General features: G+C 43.8%; 3 long non-coding RNA genes across 3 annotated transcripts; 2 read left to right on the plus strand and 1 right to left on the minus strand.

Annotated features, from left to right (window-relative positions):
• The first annotated feature begins 1,029 nt into the window (after positions 1-1,029).
• Positions 1,030-2,673, plus strand: LOC310833541. Its single transcript, XR_014558768.1, has 2 exons — positions 1,030-1,273; positions 1,664-2,673. It is a non-coding gene; the product is annotated as an uncharacterized lncRNA (long non-coding RNA).
• Positions 2,674-7,803: 5,130 nt separating this feature from the next.
• LOC310833506 lies at positions 7,804-10,880 on the minus strand. Its single transcript, XR_014558721.1, has 2 exons — positions 10,722-10,880; positions 7,804-8,834 (listed from the first exon to the last, which is right to left on the minus strand). It is a non-coding gene; the product is annotated as an uncharacterized lncRNA (long non-coding RNA).
• Positions 10,881-20,061: 9,181 nt separating this feature from the next.
• LOC310833504 lies at positions 20,062-22,627 on the plus strand. The gene is made up of 2 exons (XR_014558719.1): positions 20,062-20,190; positions 21,596-22,627. It is a non-coding gene; the product is annotated as an uncharacterized lncRNA (long non-coding RNA).
• The last annotated feature ends 546 nt before the right edge of the window (positions 22,628-23,173 follow it).

Below are 23,173 nucleotides of genomic sequence, written 5' to 3' on the forward strand. Positions count from 1 at the left end.
TTATTGTGTAATATGTAACATCCGACCTGTCACTAGAAAAGATGGTGGAGTGTTGGGACTCCATAACAGGAGCTTCGGCTTGCAGCCATGTCCTTATTAAATCTCAGCCTGGCATTTAGTTCTTGGCATGAACAGCCTATGAGAGAAGTTTGCTTTGATGGGCACTTTGATCTTGGAAAATGGCTCCGAAAAAATGCCAAGCTTCTGAGGAAGCAAATATCCTGTGTTTGTTTGTTTGATTTGTTGTTCTAGGAAACCTCAAAGAAAGGTAGGGGATGCTTAGCCATGCAAGATGCAGCGGCAGGTTGAATCATTCTCAGTTTCAGTCTCCGTCAGTTATAAATATGGGAATTAATAAAACTGTGGGGTAGGAACCTGCCTCAAATGTTTAACTTGAAAGCAGGGTTCAACAAACACTCAGGGCCTTGGAAACTGCCTTATATCAAATCATACTATTGTCTATACAGTATTGTCTACACCATGGGTAGGCAAACTAAGGTACATGGGCCGGATCAGGCCCGATTGCCTTCTGGACCCGGGCCATGGACGGTCTGGGAATCGCTGTGTGGATCACCAACATGCACATTCTTTTCCTCTTCCTCACACGGCAGCGGTGGCAGCGGTGGCAGCGGCGGCAGCAGCGCCTCCTCTCTCCCTCCTCCTGGCTTCTCCCCGCCCTGCCTAGAGGAGGAAGGGGGCTGGGCTTTGTTGGTTCCAGCAGCAACGGGCGCTCAAGCGGCCACCATTTTAAGCAGCCACTCTCCGGAGGGGCAAGCATGAGAGCTGGATGTGGGGCTAGGTGGGCCTTTGGTTTATGGCCTATTCCAGCCAGGCTTTTCCTGGGTTTTGATGATGAGTGGCTTGTGTTCAGTGATGCCTCCACATGGCCTCTTTGCAAAGTTTCTGTGCTTTATTTGATCTGAAATTAAGCTGGTGGAACATTATCCCAGTGGGGGGCGAAGGAAGATCAACATGTTGGAATGTGCAGTGCAGTTACTGTGAGAATCTAACAACAGCTTCATTAAAGACAAATTGCTCCAACTCTTCACGGCTATTATTAAAGTAATCTGGTGTGTGATGCTGATGGGGCAATTTGTCGGCAGCTAATTAGGACTTTGGGCAACAGGGGAAGGCGGGGAAAATACCACCACTGTGTCCTGAAACCACAGACCAGTGAGGCTGAGAGTATATAAACCCATGGCTTGGAGAGCTTTTCCATCAGTTCCACCAGAGCTTCCGACTTCTCTCAGCTTTCTATTGCTTGGAAAGGCAGGTAAGAGGGCTGACTCCAGAAGGAGTTTTTGGAATACCATTTGTCACTTTTCTAAGACATATCTGTCTCCATCCATCTCTTCCTCTCTGTTTTGCTTTAAAAAATATGCATGGCATGGTGATTCTTTGAGCTAGTTCAATCCATAGAATGCGTGTTTCTTGCAAAATGGAAGTTGAATTCAGACATGAAGATATATGTGAGCTGCAGCCTTACTCTTTGGTTGAGGCTGTGGCCCTCCATATATTATTGGGCTGCAACTCCCATCAGCCCCACTCACCAGGCATGATGGTCACGGATGATGGAGCTGTTCTCCAGGAACATCTATCTCCCATTGGCCCCAGAACACTAAAACACTTGTCTATCTTTCTACTCCCTCCTGTGTCCTTTCAGACTCATCTCCATCACTCAGCCATGGCAAACTGTGGACCATCCTGTGCTGTCCCATCTTGCGCTTCCACCCCAGTCGTCGGTTTTGGATCAGCAGGTCTTGGAGGCCTTGGAGGCCTTGGTGGCCTTGGCCTTGGTGACACCTACGGCTATGGTTCCGGCGCCCTGGTGGGATCCGGCATCCCTTCTGCTAGTCTTGGTATTCTTTCTGGTGTCGCCCCTTCATGCATCAACCAGATCCCACCATCAGAGGTCATGATCCAGCCACCAGCCTTCAGCGTGACCATCCCAGGAGCCATCCTCTCTGCTAGCTGTGAGCCAGTGGCTGTAGGAGGAAATGCTCCATGCTCCCCTGGTGGTTTGGGCAGTGGGTTCCTAGGAGCCGGTTCTCTTGGAGCAGGTGCTCTTGGAGCTGGTGGTCTTAGAGGATCTCGTTTTGGAGTTGGGAGTCGCTATGGATTCGTTGGAGACAGAGGAAGCATCTGTTACCGCCCCTGCTAAGTTCACATGGACTATCAACTAACGAGAAGAAGACAGACCAAGATAAACAGCTGAATAGCTACACCTGAGTTTAGCTATGATGAGCACCCCAATCCCAGTCAGTCTCAATGGGAGCTGGCGTTCAGCACCCCTGGGAATCAGGCCCAGCTAGATCTTTCATGCATCTCTTTGCTATCTAAACTTGCTCCCACTATTTATGTTCCTCTCTGATGTTTGTTTATTTATTTGCCTAGAGCTCTTAAAGGCATATGTTCCTATAGCAGAGTAAAGACCACAGGAATTATTCTCTCTGTCAAGGAAATTAGCACCTCAGTTGCACCAGAACTTCCAGGTAACTGAGGACCTTCTGTAAGGGAGAGGAGCAATAATATTATTTAAATACATCACCTCTCTCAGAAACAAATAAGCTGTTCAATCGCATGAGCTTTTTGCATTTTGCCCTGTTCAAATCTGTTTGTTGTTCACTGAAATGCTGTCTTCTACATTCCTAATAAAATTTACACTGCATCATAGCACTGGTTTTTGGATTTTCTTCTAAGATCATAGGACTGGATTCTAACAACCCAGCATTCCAGCAGAAATCAGCACTGGGACTCCCACTAGTGCAACAGGCCTTTCTCCCTCTCCTGTGCCCACTCATAACTGCACGTCCATATCTTCTCTGGAGGGTCAGGAGAACCCCCATAATACCATGTGGAGGTTGGTGGACAGTGTGGAATCATTCCAGGGAGCAAGTAGAAGTGTTTTTGCTGGTAGAATGGTCAGAAGCACATGATACATGAACACCTCCCCTAGAGTTGACTCCAATATTATTCAAGCCCATAAGAAAGACGGCATATGGCAGTTTTATGCTCAGAACTTTAAATGGGTATACTCTGAGTTTAAATTAGTTGTGTATGACCCACAAATGGTCAGCTGAACTGCTGCTGTAGAACCACCAGCTGCTGCCTGGGGTAGCGGGAGCATAAAAAGCAACATTAGCTATAAAATATCAAATAGAGTCAATGGTAAATATATACGCAACAATATATGGGGCCATATATGAGTCTTTTTGGAGCCTAGGTATTGTCTTTCTAGATTGCGTGGCGAGTTCCCGCCTCCCACCAGAAGGAATAAAGACACGTGACACAACTATATTAGGTTAATGGGCAAAAATTGGCCACAACTTTATTGGTTACAGGTGATGAGCGGTATTGGCTTAGGCATTGGTCCTATCCGACTTTCCGGCTTCAGCCTGATTGCTAGAAGACTGGGATGGGTTAACACCAGCAGGGGGAGCCCTGCTGATGCACATAAGCTAGGAGCTTCCCTGGGGTCTTAGGCCCTCACCTCCATAGGCTTCGGACAAGGCCACGCCCCCCGGAATCCTTTCCCGGACTACCCTTCAATATTTGGGGGAGGTGATGGCACTCCTCCCCCCCAACACATCTACATAACAATACCCCTACCAATGCCTAACCGCCAAAACTGAAGAAGTTGTGACGATTTGCTACAAGGTAGGCAAAAAACCCAAATGGCTGGTGCCAGTTTGCCAAGTGGAAAAATTCCTACCAGGCCCCTTAACGGCGACCAACTGAAGTCCATAGCAAGGTCAAAGCAGAAACCATGAAGGGCAGGAGGGTGGGAAATCACCCCAGCTGAGCAGCCAAAGAGGGAGATCCTCTGCCACGCTTGCCTTAAATGTGGCAAGCCACACCCCCTGAGCCAGCCAATTGGCTGGCCAGGCGATGATGAGGCAGAGGATTCCCCAGATCGTGTGGGGCTGGAAGCCAGCCTCTGCGTGCTTGTTGGAGGCGTGAGCCCGCAACACCACCGCCTCCCGAGGTCGGAAGTGGCTTTGGCATAACATTGTACTAGTCCTCCCCAGCACTCTTTTCCACAGCATCACTCACCTAAACTCCTATTATACCTTTCCAGAAAACATGTTATTTAGTCGTATAGAACCTCAATGCGAGTCTGTAGCATTTCACTACTTTGGACAGAGTTTGCTAGAGCTATGCACACCTGTAAATCTAGCTAAAAAGTGGTACCTTGGTTTACAACCATAATCCATTCCGGTGGTCCATTTGTAAACCAAAACAGGTGGTAACCCAAGGCGCGCTTTCGCCAATGGGGCCTCCAAAAAAAATCTGTTTGTAATCCAAAAAAAATGGGCTGTAATCCAAAAAAAGGTTGCAAACTGGGACACACACTTCTGGGTTTGAAATGTTAATAATCCAAAATGCACGCAAACCAAGACGTATGCAAACCAAGGTACCATTGTATATTAAATTATTGTTTAATGTGTAGAAGAGTAGAAGAGTGCAAGGGCGACACACCTCCCTAAAAAGCTCCAAGAGGAGTATTGGGGTGTCTCAGGGTCCTGCTGCTCACTGATGGCACATTGGCATAGTCTGTCCCTGCCTCTGTACTGAAAAGTGCGTTAAAAGGGGGGGGGGGAGAGCTGAGCCCACCGGTGAGCTAGGCACCAAAGCAGCTCCAGAGAGCAAAGCCTCTGATCCAGCCACGAGAATGTTTCCAGTACCTTGAGCCGATTGAAAGGTGAGGAGGATGGTGAGTTTAATTTGACTAATTTAATTCAGCAAAGTGGGAGGGGAAAAAGGAAATCTACTTCCCTTTTGGGGTCTTCGAGCATGAATCCATACAAGTGAAGTGCTGATGAAGTTTACTTTGGGAGAAAAGTCAACTAATGAACAATAAGGACTAAAAGGTTTTACACAGCTTTCGTTGCGGTTCTCAACCTGTGGGTCCCCAGATGTTGTTGGACTACAACTCCGATCATCCCTGAGCTCTGGCCTTGCTAGCTAGGGGTGATGGGAGTTGCAGTTCAACAATATCTGGGGACCCACAGGTTGAGAAAGGCTGGTTTATACCAATCTCATTTTTTTAAAAAACAAACAAACTTGACTTGAATTCAATTTGAACCTGAACTTATCTTATGGTGCTAATGAACTTGACTGAAAATGAAGGTTAAACCTGAGAAGAATTACAATGTTATTTAATGGAAGAATACTATAATTTTCTTCTCTGGAAGAAAGACAGGACTGACTTTCTGATTTTATTTTATTTTTTACCTTTGGGAAAGAGTTTCTGAGCTTTTCAGAGTCGCTGAAGATACCAAACCTAATGGAGTTAGAATTGTGGACTTATTGTATAAAAGGCATCAGCTGGTTAAAAATCAAGATTGAAAGAAGAGGACTATAATATCTATAATATTGGACTAAATCGGATTTAAAATAAAAATCAATATTATAGTTTTATTTATATTGAATACTAAAAATTATTTTGGTGTGAAGGAATGTGAAGATTTGAATACATAATTGTTAAAATTTGTATCTGCGAGCAATGTGGGAGGAGGGGAGAGAAGAGGTTAGAAGTACAGTGGTACCTTGGGTTACAGACGCTTCAGGTTACAGACGCTTCAGGTTACAGACTCTGCTAACCCAGAAATAGTGCCTCGGGTCAAGAACTTTGCTTCAGGATGACAACAGAAATTGCTCGGTTAAGTTCTTAACCTGAGGTACCACTATACTGGTTTTCTCTACCGAATACAGTGGTACCTCGGGTTAAGTACTTAATTTGTTCTGGAAGTCTATTCTTAACCTGAAACTGTTTTTAACCTGAAGCACCACTTTAGCTAATGGGGCCTCCTGCTACTGCTGCACCGCCAGAGCACGATTTCTGTTCTCATCCTGAAGCAAAGTTCTTAACCTGAAGCACTAATTCTGGGTTAGCGGCCTCTGTAACCTGAAGCGTATGTAACCCGAGGTACCACTGTATAGCAAAATGACTTTGACCAAGTACTGATAAAGTTAAAAATAACACTTTCCTTGGTGGAAAGGACTCTTTGTTTTGAAATTTAACCATGTAGAGGAACCATGTAGGGAAAGAATTCCCCCCCATACCAGATTAGAAATGGCAGAAGCAAAAAAAAATGCCAATGTTAAAACAAATTGGCAAGGCCGTAACACAAGAGAACATAATATCTGGATTATTTGATTCGCTTTTAAAATTTAAAAGAGAATTGTTTGATCAGATAAAGGAAAATGTTGATAATGCAGTTTCTCAAATTTGGAAAAAAACCCTAATTTACTTTCAGAAGCGGTGGGACAATTTAAAGACGGGAATGTACAAACCACTAAGCTGGGAATAGTAGAGGAGTGAGGTTCGAGGAAAATGCAAGGGAAAGTAAGGGTGGTCAAAGATAAAAATGCCCCCCCCACATGAATTAATTTGGGTGGCTCTAACTGTGATGAAGATGAAACAGGAAGGGAGGGCAAATTGTATGAAAGGCTACTATATGTGGTGGTAATGTAAAGTTATCAGAAAGGCCTGGGAAATTGCATATAAAGACTTGAAGACAATGTTGAAAATGTTTTTTTGTTAAAAAACCCGGAAGCCACGATATTAAAAAAGGAAATGTTTAATGCATATTTTTCAAGTGTTTTGTATAGACTCCCACATTAGTAAAACTTACAAAAATCACTTGTATTAAGATGAATAAGGTTTTAATATTGGACTGTTAAGAATACAGTGGTACCTTAGGTTATGAACTTAATTCGTTCTGGACAATGGAACCAAGAGGGGAAGTGGAGGGAAGTCAATTGAGTTAAAATTTATGATATGTGTAAAGGGAATTGGGGTTGCTTGTGCGTAAGTGGCCGCTGCTTTTGGCAATGTTCCCTGGCTAAACTTTTCCCTGGCTGAACAGCACTTTCTCCGTGGCTGTGTCAGTCACTGGCAGAATCCGTCAGTGGGCGTTTCCTGAACTTCTTCCAACATAAAAGCTGTTTGACACCAAGTCGCCGCCTAGCTTCCCTGCGCGGAAGCTTTCTGTGCAGAGTGGGTGTGGCCAGCGGAGGTCCTGGGCTCTCCCCGCTGGTCTCTGTGGAAGAGTCTTGGAGCCATCTCTCCGACGTCCCTTCCGGCTCTCTTTTCTTGCTGGTGTCACGCTGATCTCCTTCCTCCGATGAAGTGTTCCCTCTGTCCCGGCTGGGCCCTTCTCCTGCATCGCTAGGGAGACTCACCTCCACTCGTGGCTCCGATGGCAGTTCCCTGACAATATGTTTGTAGTGTGTGTCTTTCTTTTTTGTGTCATTATAAAATCAATAAATTGTATTTTTAAAAAACACACACAAAACACAGAGTATCTGCACCAGCATGGAGCCCTCTGCCATATCTTCTCTTCTATTGCTCTTCTCTCAGCACAGCTGTCAACGTTTCCCTTTTAATAAGAGAAATTCCCTTTATTCTGAATAGGATTCCTTGCAAGAAAAGGGAAAAGTTGACAGCTATGTCTATCACGCCTTTGGCAGACTTCCAGCATCAAAGACAACAGCGGTATTAGAACAATTGGTTAAATCCTTTGAGACTAAAACAAATTGGTCAAGTTTTATAGTTATTTGGTATGAGTAAATCAATTTGATCTACAGAATCCAAAAAATGAATGGAATGTTCATTAAATGCTCCTCAAATCCAAATTTGAAGTTTGAAGAGGATATGAGTTATGTTCTTAAGGTTGCGACCCTGAACCGACTTACTTTTGAGTAAGTTGCATTGAACTGTATTGAAAGGAACTTATTTCTTGGTAGACGTGCATAGGATTGTGCTGCCACATAAAGGGAAAACCAGAAAGCCAGTGCTATGATGCAGAAAAAGTTTTATTAGGAATTCCAAACAGTAAAAGTATTCAAGTGAATACTAAGCATACTGGAAGACAATAAAGCAAAAAAGAACACATTCCAGCTTCTCCTTTAGAATTTTTTTTCAGGCTGGAGGAAGAGTAGGGTGTTCCACATGTATAGAACATTCTTTCCACCTTCCTTTACATTAAGTCCCAATTACACACATTTACACTTGCATGCTAATTTCATAGAGATAGGGAATGGATCTTGTGCTTTTCTTCCCAATGCGAATTGGTGTGTTTCAAAGAGACATAGGCAAATAAATATCATAGTAACTAGCAGGGGAAAGTGAGATAAAATTAAACTGGAAACAGCTGCATGTTCTAGATGGGCCTGATTACAAGGGATGCAGAAAACTCTCCCAGCTCCCATTGGGATTGCCTAGGGTGTTTGGGTGCTCAGCATATCTAAAATCAGACTGAACTAGTCCACCACAGATCTCTTTTTCTTTCCTCCTTGTTGACAGACCGTGAGAGCTTAGCATGGGGTATAGCAGATGCTGCCTCTACGCCCAACAAACCCATAATGGCCACGGCCCCCCAAACCACCAGACCTAGACCCCAGAAGACCTGCACCACCATAGAGCCCTCTGCCAAATCCGCTGCCAAATCCGCTGCCAAATCCGGATCCATAACCACCAGCAGCACATGGGGTGTTGCCTCCGACAGCCACGGGCTCACAACTGGCAGAGAGGATGGGTCCTGGGATGGTCACGATGGAGGCAGGTGGCTGGATGACGACCTCTGCTGGTGGGATCTGGTTGACGCATGAAGGCTGGACTCCAGCAAGAATACCAAGACTGGCAGAAGGGACGCCGGATCCAACCAGGGCACCGGAGCCATAGCCATAGCCAGAACCATAGCCAAATCCACCGCCAAGTCCACCACCAAGGCCACCACCAAGACCACCGGCTGATCCAAAACCAACGACTGGGGTGGAAGCACAAGATGGGACGGCGCAGGAAGGTCCACAGTTAGCCATGGTTGAGTCTGGAAAGACATAGGCAGGCACATATTATAGCCAAGAAACATTGTAATTCACAACAGCAATGAAAATTATGGGTTGCATCCAACTACCAATCTGAGTCGACATGTCTATTGATTAAATGGGTCTACATGGAAAAACATGGAATACATTGAGAAACACAGAATACAGCTCTTTGTATTCTCAGTGGCACAGTATATCAAGAGAGGGATATACCAGACCATGTACTGAGCTTCTTTATTTTCCCCCTGGTTAGATCTGAAGCTGGTGTTGCTAGTCTTTTGAGGCCAGTAGGGACATTTTATTCTTGACAATTGTTCCCATGGAGTGAGGGGAGAAGTGGCATATCAGAAATTGACTACCGTATCTGAAGAACCGGGAAAAGAGGCAGAGACATAATTTCAGTTCAACAACACCTGTGGACTCCAGGTTGAAACACTGGTGCAGGGAGTTCTGAACTAGATCTTCTAACGGCCAATCCCATGATGGTTATGCTGTGCCTCACCAGTTACAGGCATCACGCTTCTGAATACCAGTTGCTGGAAACTTCAGAAGGGGAGAGTGCCATTGCATGTGGATCTTACAGGTGGGCTTTCAACAGGCCTCTGATTGGCCTGTGTGAGAAAAGGATGCTGAACTAGATGGGCCATTTGCCTGGTCCAACAGCAGCTCCTAACACTGCTATTTAGATGAGGATTCTGAAAGAAATCTCTACCCTCTCACACACAGAATTACATCTCTGTTTTCAAAGAGAGAAGAAATATTAAATCAGTTTTAAGTTTGTATCATAAGCAGACTCTCCAAGCTTAGGGGGTGAAATGTGCTGAGAATGTGGCATTCTAAATCCCCAGCTAACTGTTGAAAGGTGTTGGAAATTCAAAAGAGCTAGATATATGTGTGGAAGTCTAAGAGATATACTTCAAAGGAACTAGGTAGCACAAATACACCATGGAGATTTAGTATAAATGTGCATTAGTATTTTAAATCTCTGAGTCAAGTCCTACATTGGCAGGTATAAGTACAGTGGAACTACGGGTTAAGAACTTAATTCGTTCCGGAGGTCCATCTTAACCTGAAACTGTTCTTAACCTGAAGCACCACTTTAGCTAATGGGGCCTCCCGCTGCCGCGGTGCTGCCAGAGCACAATTTCTGTTTTCATCCTGAAGCAAAGTTCTTAACCCGAGGTAATATTACTTGGTTAGTGGAGTCTGTAACCTGAAGCATCTGTAACCTGAAGTGTCTGTAACCCAAGGTACCACTGTAAATGGGAGCAAACTGGAGCTTCTTCTGAGATGAATCAGTGTAACTATTCTAAAAGCTCTCCATAAAGAATCACAGAACTGTAGCTTTTTACACCATCAATTCCTATCTCCCTGCTTTGATGGATGCAATCCAGACCTCCAGCACAGGAGATATTGACTACCCAACTCTCCAGTTGATTGCTTCCTTCATCAAACCAATCTGTTTCTTTGGGGAAGGATTCTGGCTCTGTTTAAAACATCTACTTTGTATGCAAAAGGCCCTAGTTCAACACCCAGCATCTTCAGGTAGGGGTGACAGGTATACCCAGTGTGGAACCCAATGTAGACTAGTCGTGGGGAATCTTTTACCCTCCAAGGACTGCTGAACTACTACATCCATCATCCCTGGCCTTTGGCCATGCTTGCTAAGGATGATGGGAGCTATGGTTCAGCAATCTCTGGAGGACCAAAGGTTTCCCACTCCTGGTGTAGACAATACTGAGCTAGGTTGACCAATCATCTGACTTGATATAAGGCAGCTTCCTCTGCTCCCTGCTTTCCTACAAACTGTGCTATGTCCAACCAAGATTGACCTTCCTCTAGCTTTTACCCATTTGATCTATGCAAGGACTTGGACAAGCCAAGCTTACCTGTGTTGTTTTGATGAGTGGGAAGTTGAGAGATGATGAGAGGTGAAGCTGTTGGTGAACTGTGGAAGAAGGAGAGCTTTTATACCATCCTCACGGAGTCCCTAATGGTTAAGAAACGCCCCTTCACACTTAATGTCTCAATTATCCATGATCAAAATCTGCTGCTTCCATCATAGTCTAAAATTGCTTTAATAAGCCAAACGTTGTCAGGATGCCAACTCTGTAATCAGCTTATTACACAACATGTTCATTTTTTCCTTCCATTTCTTCCCTCCGGGGATTGCTCACTGTATTCCGTTGGCTTGGGAAGGAATCTCGTTGGGGGGAAAAGTGGGCCTTGTTTCCTTTTCATTCTGTTTTTAAATATACAGCAAAGGTAAAGGTAAAGGTACCCCTGCCCATACGGGCCAGTCGTGTCCAACTCTAGGGTTGTGCACCCATCTCACTTAAGAGGCCGGGGGCCAGCGCTGTCTGAAGACACTTCCAGGTCACGTGGCCAGCGTGACAAGCTGCATCTGGCGAGCCAGCGCAGCACACGGAAACACCATTTACCTTCCCGCTAGTAAGCGGTCCCTATTTATCTACTTGCACCCGGGGGTGCTTTCGAACTGCTAGGTTGGCAGGCGCTGGGACTGAACGACTGGAGCGCACCCTGCCACGGGGATTCGAACCGCCGACCATGCGATCGGCAAGTCCTAGATATACAGCATTTTTAAACAAATATACAGCATTTTTAAACAAATGAAAATACAAAGAAACAGCAACTATAACAGAGCCTCCAAGTATCCCTATTTTTCAGGGACAGTCCTGGATTTACAAAAGCTCACTCGGTTTCTGATTTGGTCCCAGAATGTCCCCCTTTTCCCTAGGATTTCCCTATTTTCATTTGATAAATGTTGGGGGGGGTATGGAATTATGCAACCCGAGGCATTTTTGTTGGGGATTGTAGGGAAAGACCTGCCAAAAAAGTTGAAAAACATCTTCATGTATGCGACAACGGTCGCGAGAGTTTGGGTAGCACAAGGATGGAAGACTGAAGAAACCTCAACTAAAGAATCATGGCAAGAAAAATTGATGGACTATGCAGAACTGGAAAAACTGACATATAAGCTACGGGACAAGGATAACTGTGACTTTAAGGATGAATGGGAATCCTTTACAAAATATCTGAAGACGCAACAAAGCGAACTGGACTCCTTGGCTGGCTTTGAATAAACATCCACAAACTTTTTATTGATAATAATCAGCTAAATAGTTTGAGGATCTATACAACTTTGTAACATGCAGAAAACAGCATTCTTAGAGAAACCAAAGACTGGAGCTGAGGGAAGTCGGGGGGTGGGGTTTGTGGGGGGGGGGAGAGAGGAAAAATGGGGGGGACAAGGATGATATGCTTTTGGATAATATGTCTTGTTATAATTTTGAATAATAATTTTTTAAAAAAATTAAAAGTGTTATGCAACCCCTGAGCCTAAGAGATATGTAATTATACAACCTTTAGAAGACATCCGAAGGCAGCCCTGTATAGGGACATTTTAAAATGTCTAATGTTTTATTATATTTTTACATATGTTGGAAGCCACTCAGAGTGGCTGGGGCAACCCAGAATCTCTAGCCATTTTGGAAATAAAATTACAGGAAAAGATGTGCAGGTCCCCTCAAAGCAATTTCTTTGACATCAGACATGAGCGTGGTGGGGATCTTGTATATTTTTCTGGAAGCTGCAGTTATTCAACTTTTCAAAGCCACAATTTCCAGAGTTCCCTTGTTTGTTAAAGAGTTGATTGTTAAAGCACCCTGGAAATTGTAATTCTGTGCTGGGAATAGGGGTCCCCTAACAACTTTTTGCCCCCTTAACAAACTGCAGTTCCCATTCTTTCGGGACTTTAAATATCCATGACTATTTAAAGCAGTCTAATGATGCTTCACCTATATAGATGAGATATATCTTTAAAAAAAAAAAGAGTCTCTTATTCAGATGAATTGAACTTAAGATGGGGGACATGAGAAATGGAGAGAGATTGAAATTCATAGTCTTCCATTCCACTGTTCCCAGGATTCACTGGGGGAAGCCATGGTGATTGTGTTAATGGATACTGTCGGTGGCGTCCAGGCCCAGATTTAGGTTTTATGAGGTCCTAAGCTGCTGAAGGTAATGGGGCCCTTTATATGTCCAGCTGTCCTTTGTCAACAACAAATTGTTGCTGTTTTTGTGTGTTGAATATATGCTATATGGTAGTCTATGGACCTAATAGGTACCTAAAGCCATTTGCACATAACAAAATATGTATTTTATCAAAGTAACTGTTGAACTGAAATACAGTTAAGAATAAGTATAATAATAGTGAAATACAATTAAGACGAAGAATATTAATAGTGTAATAATTATTAAGCTCTAACTTAAAATGATTTTTTATTCATAACAAACTTAATAATGCAAACACATTGGCATTTGGCAATAACAAAAGTTGCTTTAGAAACACAGTTTACAAAGACCCATAATCTAGTCTCTAGAAACTTGCTATAACATGAAATAATAATAGGTGTAAATATATGATGCAAACTATGAATAATTATAAATAGCATTATTAATATGTAATTAAGTGTTATAACCTGTACAATGCAATTGTTGTTAATGCAATGCATTTTTATATAACATCAATATCACCATAGTAGTCCACACGGTTCATTGGGACAGCAGACCTTATTTCTTTTTTCTCTTATATTTTGGAAATGTACATCGAGGTTTTCTCCTTTAATTTTTTTGGGGAGCCCCCAAGAGAGTGGGGCCCTAAGCTATAGCTTGTTTAGCTTATACATAAATCCGGCACTGGTGGTGCCTGGTCAGCTGAATAGTGTGAACCTCGCAGGGCAATTCCAGAGTCAGCAATCTTAACAGGAGAAAAACCCACAAGCAACCTTGTGGCTAGAGGATCCTCTCCTTGCTTTGATGCCTTCCGCTGGTGTCAGGTGTTGGCAGTTTGGGTTTCCTGCTAGAGGATTCTTGTTGGCTTTCTAAAATTGTTGACAAGATCAGAAGAAACCAACAAAGCAAGTTAAGTGCCATGACCCCATGCAATCCTGCATTCCAGCATTAATTGAGCAGCTTTGCCCTGCTTGTAATTATTTGCCCATAAAGAAAATTGTAGTGTGTGCTTGTTAAAATGCTCAGTTTATTTAATTCAAATTGTCTGAATGTTTTTTTCCCAGGGTTTAATGCAAGGCAAGCTTAAAGTTTGCTCAGGTTTGACTTAATCATTCCTCCTTGACTTTTCTTAACAAATGTTTCAAATTTGTGAGTTACACAATTCTCAAGGTTATATTTCCTACAAGGAGCAAGCAAAAATTGCACAGAAAGGAGCCTCTCGTGTATGCAATCCAATGTAAACAAGCAGAGCTCACACAGCTTTGCCACTGATCTCCGCAGCCTCTATTCTACGGGCAGAGCAGGACTGGTGTCAAAACTCTGTGGAACATCTCCCCTCCTGCTGAGTGAGAGAGGAGAGGCATTCTACCACCCTGCTTTGCTGCCAGGCAGAGAGGGGAGATCTCCCTCACATACACCTGGTGGTGTGACACATCTTTCCATTGGCAAGGAATCTCAGCTAGAGCATCCATGACAGATGGCCACCCAACCTCTGCTTCAAAACTTCCAAGGAAGGAGAGTCCACAGCCTCCCAAGGAAGACAATTCTACTGTCAAACAGCTCCTACTGTCAGAAAGTTCTTCTGATGTTTAGTCAAACTCTCCTTTCTTGTAACTTCAATCCATTGGTTTGAGTCCTACCCTCCAGAGCAGGAGAAAACAAGCTTGCTCCATCTTCCATGTGACAGCCCTTGGGATATTTGAAGATGGCTATCATATCTCCTCTCAGTCTCCTGTTTTCCAGGCTAAACATGTCCAGCTCCTTCGACATTTCCGTTTAAGGCTTGGTTTCCAGACCCTCTGTCATCTTGGTCACCCTCCTCTGCACACATTCCAGCTTGTCAACATGTATCTGAAATAGTGGCACCCAGAACTATACATAGTATTCCAAGTGTGGTCTGACCAAGGCAGAATAGAGTGATAATATTACTTCCTTTGATCAGGACACTATATTTCTGTTGTTGCAGCCTAATTCCAGATTCCAACCCTACCATCCAGTATAAAGATTTATTTCTCTTTCTGCACATTTAGTGATAGTGTATCACTTCTAATCCCGGGTGGACCTACCTCTTGAGACATGGTTCAATAATATTTAGGATATAGCTAGTTCAGAATGACTGCTGGGCTTAGAAGAGTTGAAAATGGTGTTATAAAGGGAAGCACCTTTGGTGAAACCTGGTCTCCCCTTTTTTACATGTAAAGGAAAAAGAAAGTAAAGCTCTTCCATCAGCCTCACAAACCTGTCTGTGGAGAACCTATATGGACTGCCAACGTTTTAAAGGTAAAGGTAAAGGTACCCCTGCCCGTACGGGCCAGTCTTGACAGACTCTAGGGTTGTGCGCCCATCTCACTCAAGAGGCCAGGGGCCAGCGCTGTCCGAAGACACTTCCGGGTCACGTGGCCAGCGTGACATCGCTGCTCTGGCGAGCCAGAGCCGCACACGGAAACGCCGTTTACCTTCCCGCTGGTAAGCGGTCCCTATTTATCTACTTGCACCCGGAGGTGCTTTCGAACTGCTAGGTTGGCAGGCGCTGGGACCGAGCAGCGGGAGCGCACCCCGCCGCAGGGATTCAAACCGCCGACCTTTCGATCGGCAAGTCCTAGGCGCTGAGGCTTTTAACCCACAGCGCCACCTGCGTCCCCTGCCAACGTTTTAAGATCATGTAAAATAACACCATAAGCTTGCTATGTTCTTTTCCTTCCGGTGACTATTTTGTATAATAAATATTATTTTTTTTTAAAAAAAGAACTAAGTCCCTCTGAGTTCAATGGGATTTTCTCTCTGGTGTGTTCCTGATCATTCTCAAAGTTGTTGTTGTTGTTGTTGTGTCTTTTTTCCCCTGACAGGAACTCAAGGCAGCTCACAGCTACAATCTTATTCTGTTCCATTTATCTGTTGAAGGTGTTTCACATGATTCCTTCCCTCACATATATTTTTTTTTCAACAGTCTTGCGAGGTAGATTTGGTGGAGAGGTTGCAATTGGCTCAAGGTGGCAGGTGTATATGAGTATATGACGCATATCTGGGTGGGAGATCAAACATGGGAGAAGCTTCGTGGTGTAGAATAGAACATACCAATGTTCATCTGAGAAATGTTGGAGGGTATGTCATGGGGCTATATGGGCTTTTGGTCTGAGCTAGCAGGCCTTTTCTTACATTTGGGAAGAGAATGCTGGGGTTGGAGAACGATAATGATGTAAAAGAGGCCAGCTGGATGAGTTGTAGATTAGTGTTACCTTGGGTAAACTATTTCTTCCAGGCTGCTCTCTCCTGACTTGAGAGAGAGAGAGAGAGAGAGAGAGAGAGAGAGAGAGAGAGAGAGAGAGAGAGAGACTCTGTCATTAACTTGATGCTGCCTTGACAGCTAAGTTGTAAGTGATAAAGATCAAGTCAACAGAGCATGATTTTGTCCCTTGTCTCTTCTCTCTCTCTTTCACACATGCACACACACACAAACAAACACATCAAGACAAGCTGCTGATGCACCGATTTGGGGAAATTAACATTAATCATTTTACATTTTGGGCAGGACAGGTTTCTTACCAGTATAATTAGAGTGCTCATTCCCTTAATCGGGGTTCTGATCTCTCAAAATTAGTTTGACAGAAACAAGCAAATTAAACAGCAGGTATGTCACCATGTTTAAGCTCCAGGGCACCCCCAAACACGTGGATTGTCTGGGTTTGATTTTGTTTTGCTGAGAGTGAGAAAAGGAAATGAATGAAGAGGCAAGATATTTCGTGTGTGTCCTTTGCCCCCCCCCAGTAGATGTGCCCCCTCAAGATCTCCCACCCACACAATGCAAATTGGGTTTGTTTTGTTTTATTTTATATTATTATTTTTTTAAAAAAATGAGTCCCTTTTATGGATGGGCGAGAAAATTGGCACAGATCACAATCAAAGGGAAGCCTACCAAAATTACATTGCTGAAACAATAAGCAAAGCATACTCCAAAATTTGCACTTCTCTGAATTTTGCAGTGCTGTTGTAAAATTGTGCATATTGTATGTAAGTTCAGAGCAATGCTGATGAATTTTCCTAAAGGCGCTTTTTAAATGATTATGATGTTAATTAATAATAATAATAATAATTTCACAACTTTATATACAAATGTGGATAACAGAACTTAACACTGGATAAAGGAGAGACTGAAATGGATAGCTTCACTTATCCCTAGAACCAATGAAGACTTACCAAGGGTAGACCCAGTGAAATTGATTGATTACTCTGATGGCCCTGAGTACCTTGTTCACTTATGTCAGTATGTCTACTATGATTAAGACTTATTTGAATAAAAACCAATAATCTCCCTTCCATCATACATCTCTGTTGCTGCCACATAATACCTGTTTCACAGCTGTGAGGATTCTGGGATGTTGCCAAGAATCCTTTATTGTCCCCTATGCTCCATCAACGCTGATACATTGTCAAGATGGATGCTCTTTCTGCCTTCCCTTATAGATCACTGATCGAGTCCATGCTTTGCATGGAGAAGGTCCCAGGTTCAATCCTTAGAATGCCCAGGTAGGAAATTGGGAATTGTCACCTGCCTGAAACCCTGGAGATGCCTGTCATTGTAATCAGCACTGAGCTATATGGACCCCCATGTTCTGTCTTGGTAGAAAGCACCTTTCTACACTGGGAGCCAAGCTATGTTCCTCTGTGTCTAGAAAATGCATTGCTGATCTCTTCAAAATGGTATCCACTGGGTATTATATCTGAATGAACTTCAACAGGGATATCAAGAGGTAGCCATGTCTTTAATGGCACATGCCAAATATTCTAAGGCAAACATAAAGCATAGAGCTGGAGAGAAGCCTGACTATTTCAATTATATTTTTGTATGTTTTATTTGCATGTGCGTCAATGGGTCTTTACTCTCCTCCTGCCACAAATGCCAGTCTGGGTAGGCAAGTGAAGCAAGGGGCCCTTAGGCAGACTGTTCCCACAGTCTCAAAGTTTCAAAGAAAAATGTTTATAGAAATATAGGAAGCTGCCTTAGATCAAGTCAGGCCATTGGTTCCAGTCAGGCCATTTGTTCTAGCTCGTATTGTCTATGCTGATTGGCAGTGTTGCTTCAGGGTTCTGTATGGTGGTTTCTCTCAGCCCTGCTTGGAAAAGTTGAATCTGAGAGCTTCTGTGTTCAAAGGATGTACTTGGCATTGGTGCTGGAAGATGGCACCAAATAGGGAGAGTTCTGGGAGCCAGATAGAGAGGCTGAGATGGCTACATTTGGCCCCTGAGCCTGAGATTTCCCCACCCTTGGTCTACACTGACCAGGAGCAAATGTCCAGGGTTTCAGAATGGCAGTTAAGGAAATGTACAAAACCGGTTCAAATTTGTGTTGGAAATGTAAGGAAAAAGAAGGAACTTTTTAATCATATGTGATGGGATTGTAGTAAAAATTTTTAAAATAGGGAAATGATATACAATGAGTTGAAGAAAATGTTCCAATTAACACTTGTAAAAAAAGCCTGAAGCTTTCTGGTTAGGGATTGTAGGAAAAGACCTGCCAAGGAAATTAAAAAACATTTTCATGTATGTGACAACGGTGGCAAGTGTCTTAATAGCACAAGGATGGAAGAATGAGGAAAGCCTCACTAAAGAACTGTGGCAAGGGAAATTGATGGAGTATGTGGAATTGGCGAAACTGACACATAAACTATGTGACAAGGATAACTATGACTTTAAAGATGAATGGGAACCTTTTACGAAGTATTTAAAGAAACAACAAAATGAACTGGACTACTTGGCAGGTTTTGAATAAACACTCACAAATTCTTTATTGGTAACATACAGATAGATAAATTGAGGATCTTTACAATTTTAAAGGGATGCAGGTGGCGCTGTGGGTAAAACCTCAGCGCCTAGGACTTGCCGATCATATGGTCAGAGGTTCAAATCCCCACGGCAGGGTGAGCTCCCGTCTTTTGGTCCCAGCTCCTGCCCACCTAGCAGTTCGAAAGCACCCCTAAGTGCAAGTAGATAAATAGATACTGCTTTATAGCGGGAAGGTAAACGGCATTTCCGTGTGCTGCGCTGGTGCTGGCTGGCCAGAGCAGCTTAATCACGCTGGCCACATGACCCAGAAGTCTCTCCAGACAGTGCTCGCCCCCAGCCTCTTAAGTGGGATGGGCGCACAACCCTAGAGTCGGACACGACTGGCCCGTACGGGCAGGGGTACCTTTACAATTTTATTGTAAAGACAAAGGTCTGTATAGTAAAAGCTATGGTTTTCCCAGTAGTGATGTATGGAAGTGAGAGCTGGACTATAAAGAAGGCTGATGGCCGAAGAATTGATGCTTTTGAATTATGGTGCTGGAGGAGACTCTTGAGAGTCCCATGGACTGCAAGAAGAACAAACCTATCCATTCTTAAGGAACTCATCCCTGAGTGCTCACTGGAAGGACAGAACCTGAAGCTGAGGCTCCAATACTTTTGGCCACCTCAGTAGAAGAGAAGACCCCCTGGAAAAGACCCTGATGTTGGGAAAGATGGAGCGCACAAGGAGAAGGGGACGACAGAAGACGAGATGGTTGGACAGTGTTCTCAAAGCTACCAGCATGAGTCTGACCAAACTGCTGGAGGCAGTGGAAGACAGGAGGGCCTGGTGTGCTCTGGTCCAGGGGGTCACGAAGAGTCGGACACGACTAAACAACAACAACAACCATCTTATATCATGCAGAGAATAGCATGTGCTGAGAAACCAGAGAGAGGAGCTGAGGAAATTTGGGGGCATGTCTTTTTTAGGGGGGAGGGGGGAAATGGGGGGAATGTGGATGATGTATTTTTGTTAAATTGTTATGTTGAAATCCCTAATAAAAGTATACTTTTTTTAAAAAAAAAGACAGAATGGACATTCCCATCCCTACCTGGAGATGTCAGGGATAGAACCTGGCAACCTTCTGCATGCAGAACAGGTGCTCTGCCAGTAAACTATGACACCTGGAATGGTGGGACACCAATGTTGATTCATGAAGATACATAATCATTTCATAGCATTCGCCAGGAGGATCAGGTGATGGGGGGAAAGGGGGAAAAAAGTATCAGAAATGCCCACAAGCCATTCTGGAAGGGGGGGGGGACCACTGACAAGTTGTTAATTATTTCCCTTGCATGTTGTGAGTAATAGCATTAATGAGATCTCATGAAGCATAAAAAGAAATTTGTTTGCCGCTGATTAAAGCCTCTGAGCGTCATGGGGCGTTTCCTAACTGACACTGCTTCTGGAAAAATGGTATAAAAGCTCATGCCATCCCAGGTTCTCAATACAGCTTCACCTGACAAACCTTCTCATTCATCTCCAGCTCCTCCAAGAGACAGGTAAGTCATCCTTAAGGGAAGGGCTGTAGCTCTGGGACAGAGCATCTGCTGTGCTGGCAGAAGGTTCTCAGTTGAATTCCTGACATCTCCAGGTAGTGATGGGAATGCCACCCTTTCTGAAACCTCAGTGAGAGCTATAGCTCAGTGGTAGATCATCTGGACCAGGGGCATCTTCTTAGGTTCCATTCCTACCCTAGACTATTGTAGGGGTATTGCCAATGATATCCTGAGGCCAGTTAATACATCTTAATGAAGCTTTTGCATAGCATGTAACTCCATTCTTTGCTGTGTTTTCGCCACTATCCTCACTGAAACACCTCAGTAAATAGTCTGAACCTTGTATATGTTGCAAGCTTTAAGAGCCTGTTGCATCAGGCAAATGGCCCATCTAGTTCAGCATCAGAGTTTTAAAATACTAATGCACATTTTTACTAAATCTCCATGGTGTATTTGTGCTACCTAGTTCCCTTGAAGTATATCTCTTAGACTTCCACACGCATATCTAGCTCTTTTGAATTTCCAACGCCTTTCAACAGTTAGCTGGGGATTTAGAATGCCACATTCTCAACATGTTTTACCCTATATGCTTGGAGAGTTTACCTGTGATATAAACCTAAAACTGATTTAGTACTTCTTCTCTCTTTGGAAACAGAGATGTAATTCTTTGTGTGAGAGGGTAGAGATTTCTTTCAGGATCCTTATCTAAATAGCAGTATTGGGGGCTGCTGTTGGACCAGGCAAATGGCCCATCTAGTTCAGCATCCTTTTCTCACACAGGCCAATCAGAGACCTGTTGAAAGCCCACCTGTAAGATCCACATGCAATGGCACTCTCCCCTTCTGAAGTTTCCAGCAACTGGTATTCAGAAGCGTGATGCTTGTAACTGGTGAGGCAGAGCATAACCATCATGGGATTGGTCATTAGATCACCTAGCTCAGAACTCCCTGCACCAGTGTTTCAACCTGGAGTCCACAGGTGTTGTTGAACTGAAATTATGTCTCTGCCTCTTTCCCCGGTTCTTCAGATACGGCAGTCAATTTCTGATAGGTCACTTCTCCCATCCCTCCATGAGAACTATTGTCAAGAATAAAATGTCCCTACTGGCCTCAAAAGACTGGCAACACCAGCTTCAGATCTAACCAGGGGGGAAATAAAGATGCTCAGTACATGGTCTGGTCTATCCCTCTCTTGATATACTGTGCCACTGAGAATACAAAGGGCTGTATTCCGTGTTTCTCAATGTATTCCATGTTTCTCCATGTATTCCATGTTTTTCCATGTAGACCCATTTAATCAATAGACATGTCGACTCAGATTGGTAGTTGGATGCAACCCATAATTTTCATTGCTGTTGTGAATTACAATGTTTCTTGGCTATAATATGTGCCTGCCTATGTCTTTCCAGACTCAACCATGGCTAATTGTGGACCTTCCTGCGCCGTCCCATCTTGTGCTTCCACCCCAGTCGTTGGTTTTGGATCAGCCGGTGGTCTTGGCGGTGGCCTTGGTGGTGGCCTTGGCGGTGGATTTGGCTATGGTTCTGGCTATGGCTCCGGTGCCTTGGTTGGATCCGGCGTCCCTTCTGCCAGTCTAGGTATTCTTTCTGGAGTCCAGCCTTCATGCGTCAACCAGATCCCACCAGCAGAGGTCGTCATCCAGCCACCTGCTTCCATCGTGACCATCCCAGGACCCATCCTCTCTGCCAGTTGTGAGCCCGTGGCTGTAGGAGGATATGCTCCATGCTCCCCTGGGGGTTATGGATCCGGATTTGGCAGTGGATTTGGCGGCGGATTTGGCAGAGGGCTCTATGGTGGTGCAGGTCTTCTGGGGTCTAGGTCTGGTGGTTTGGGGGGCCGTGGCCATTATGGGTTTGTGGGGCGTAGAGGCAGCATCTGCTATACCCCATGCTAAGCTCTCATGGTCTGTCAACAAGGAGGAAAGAAAAAGAGATCTGTGGTGGACTATTTCGGTCTGATTTTAGATATGCTGAGCACCCAAACTCTCTAGGCAATCCCAATGGGAGCTGGAAGAGTGTTCTGCATCCCTTGTAATCAGGCCCATCTAGAACATGCAGCTGTTTCCAGTTTAATTTTATCTCACTTTCCCCTGCTAGTTACTATGATAGTTATTTGCCTATGTCTCTTTGAAACACACCAATTCGCATTGGGAAGAAAAGCACAAGATCCATTCCCTATCTCTATGATATTAGCATGCAAGTGTAAATATGTGTAATTGGGATTTAATGTAAGGAAGGTGGAAAGAATGTTCTATACATTTAGAACCCCCTACTCTTCCTCCAGCCTGAAAAAATAATTCTAAAGGAGAAGCTGTTCACTGGAATGTGTTCTTTTTTGCTTTATTGACTTCCAGTATGCTTAGTATTCACTTGAATACTTTTACTGTTTGAAATTCCTAATAAAACTTTTTCTGCATCATAGCACTGGCTTTCTGGTTTTCCCTTTATGTGGCAGCACAATCCTATGCACGTCTACCAAGAAATAAGTTCCTTTCAATACAGTTCAATGCAACTTACTCAAAAGTAAGTCGGTTCAGGGTCACACCCCTAAGAACATAACACATATCCTCTTGGACTGGTTCAAGCATCCACCATCCTGTTAACAGTGCAGCAAGTATCTCCAGAACTTGCCAGCTAGATATCATCAGAACCCTTGAATGTTGGAGGAATTGAAAGAGATATCACGGGGTTACTTACCAACAGAGAACATTGATAAGGCATAAAACCAAGAAATCCAGAGAGAGTTATCACTGTTGGTTTTAAGATGGTCCGCTCAACAATAGGGGGAAACTTCAAATTTGGATTAAAGGAACATTTAATGAACATTCCATTCATTTCTTAGATTCTGTAGATCAAATTGATTTACTGATACCAAATATCTATAAAAACTGACCACTGGCTTTTTAGTCTCAAAGGATTTAACCAATTGTTCTAGTACCTCTGGTGTCTTAGATGCTGGGAAGGCTG

This window comes from Podarcis gaigeae (genome assembly GCF_964106915.1).
Source record: "Podarcis gaigeae genome assembly, chromosome: 16".
Lineage (NCBI taxonomy): Eukaryota > Metazoa > Chordata > Lepidosauria > Squamata > Lacertidae > Podarcis > Podarcis gaigeae.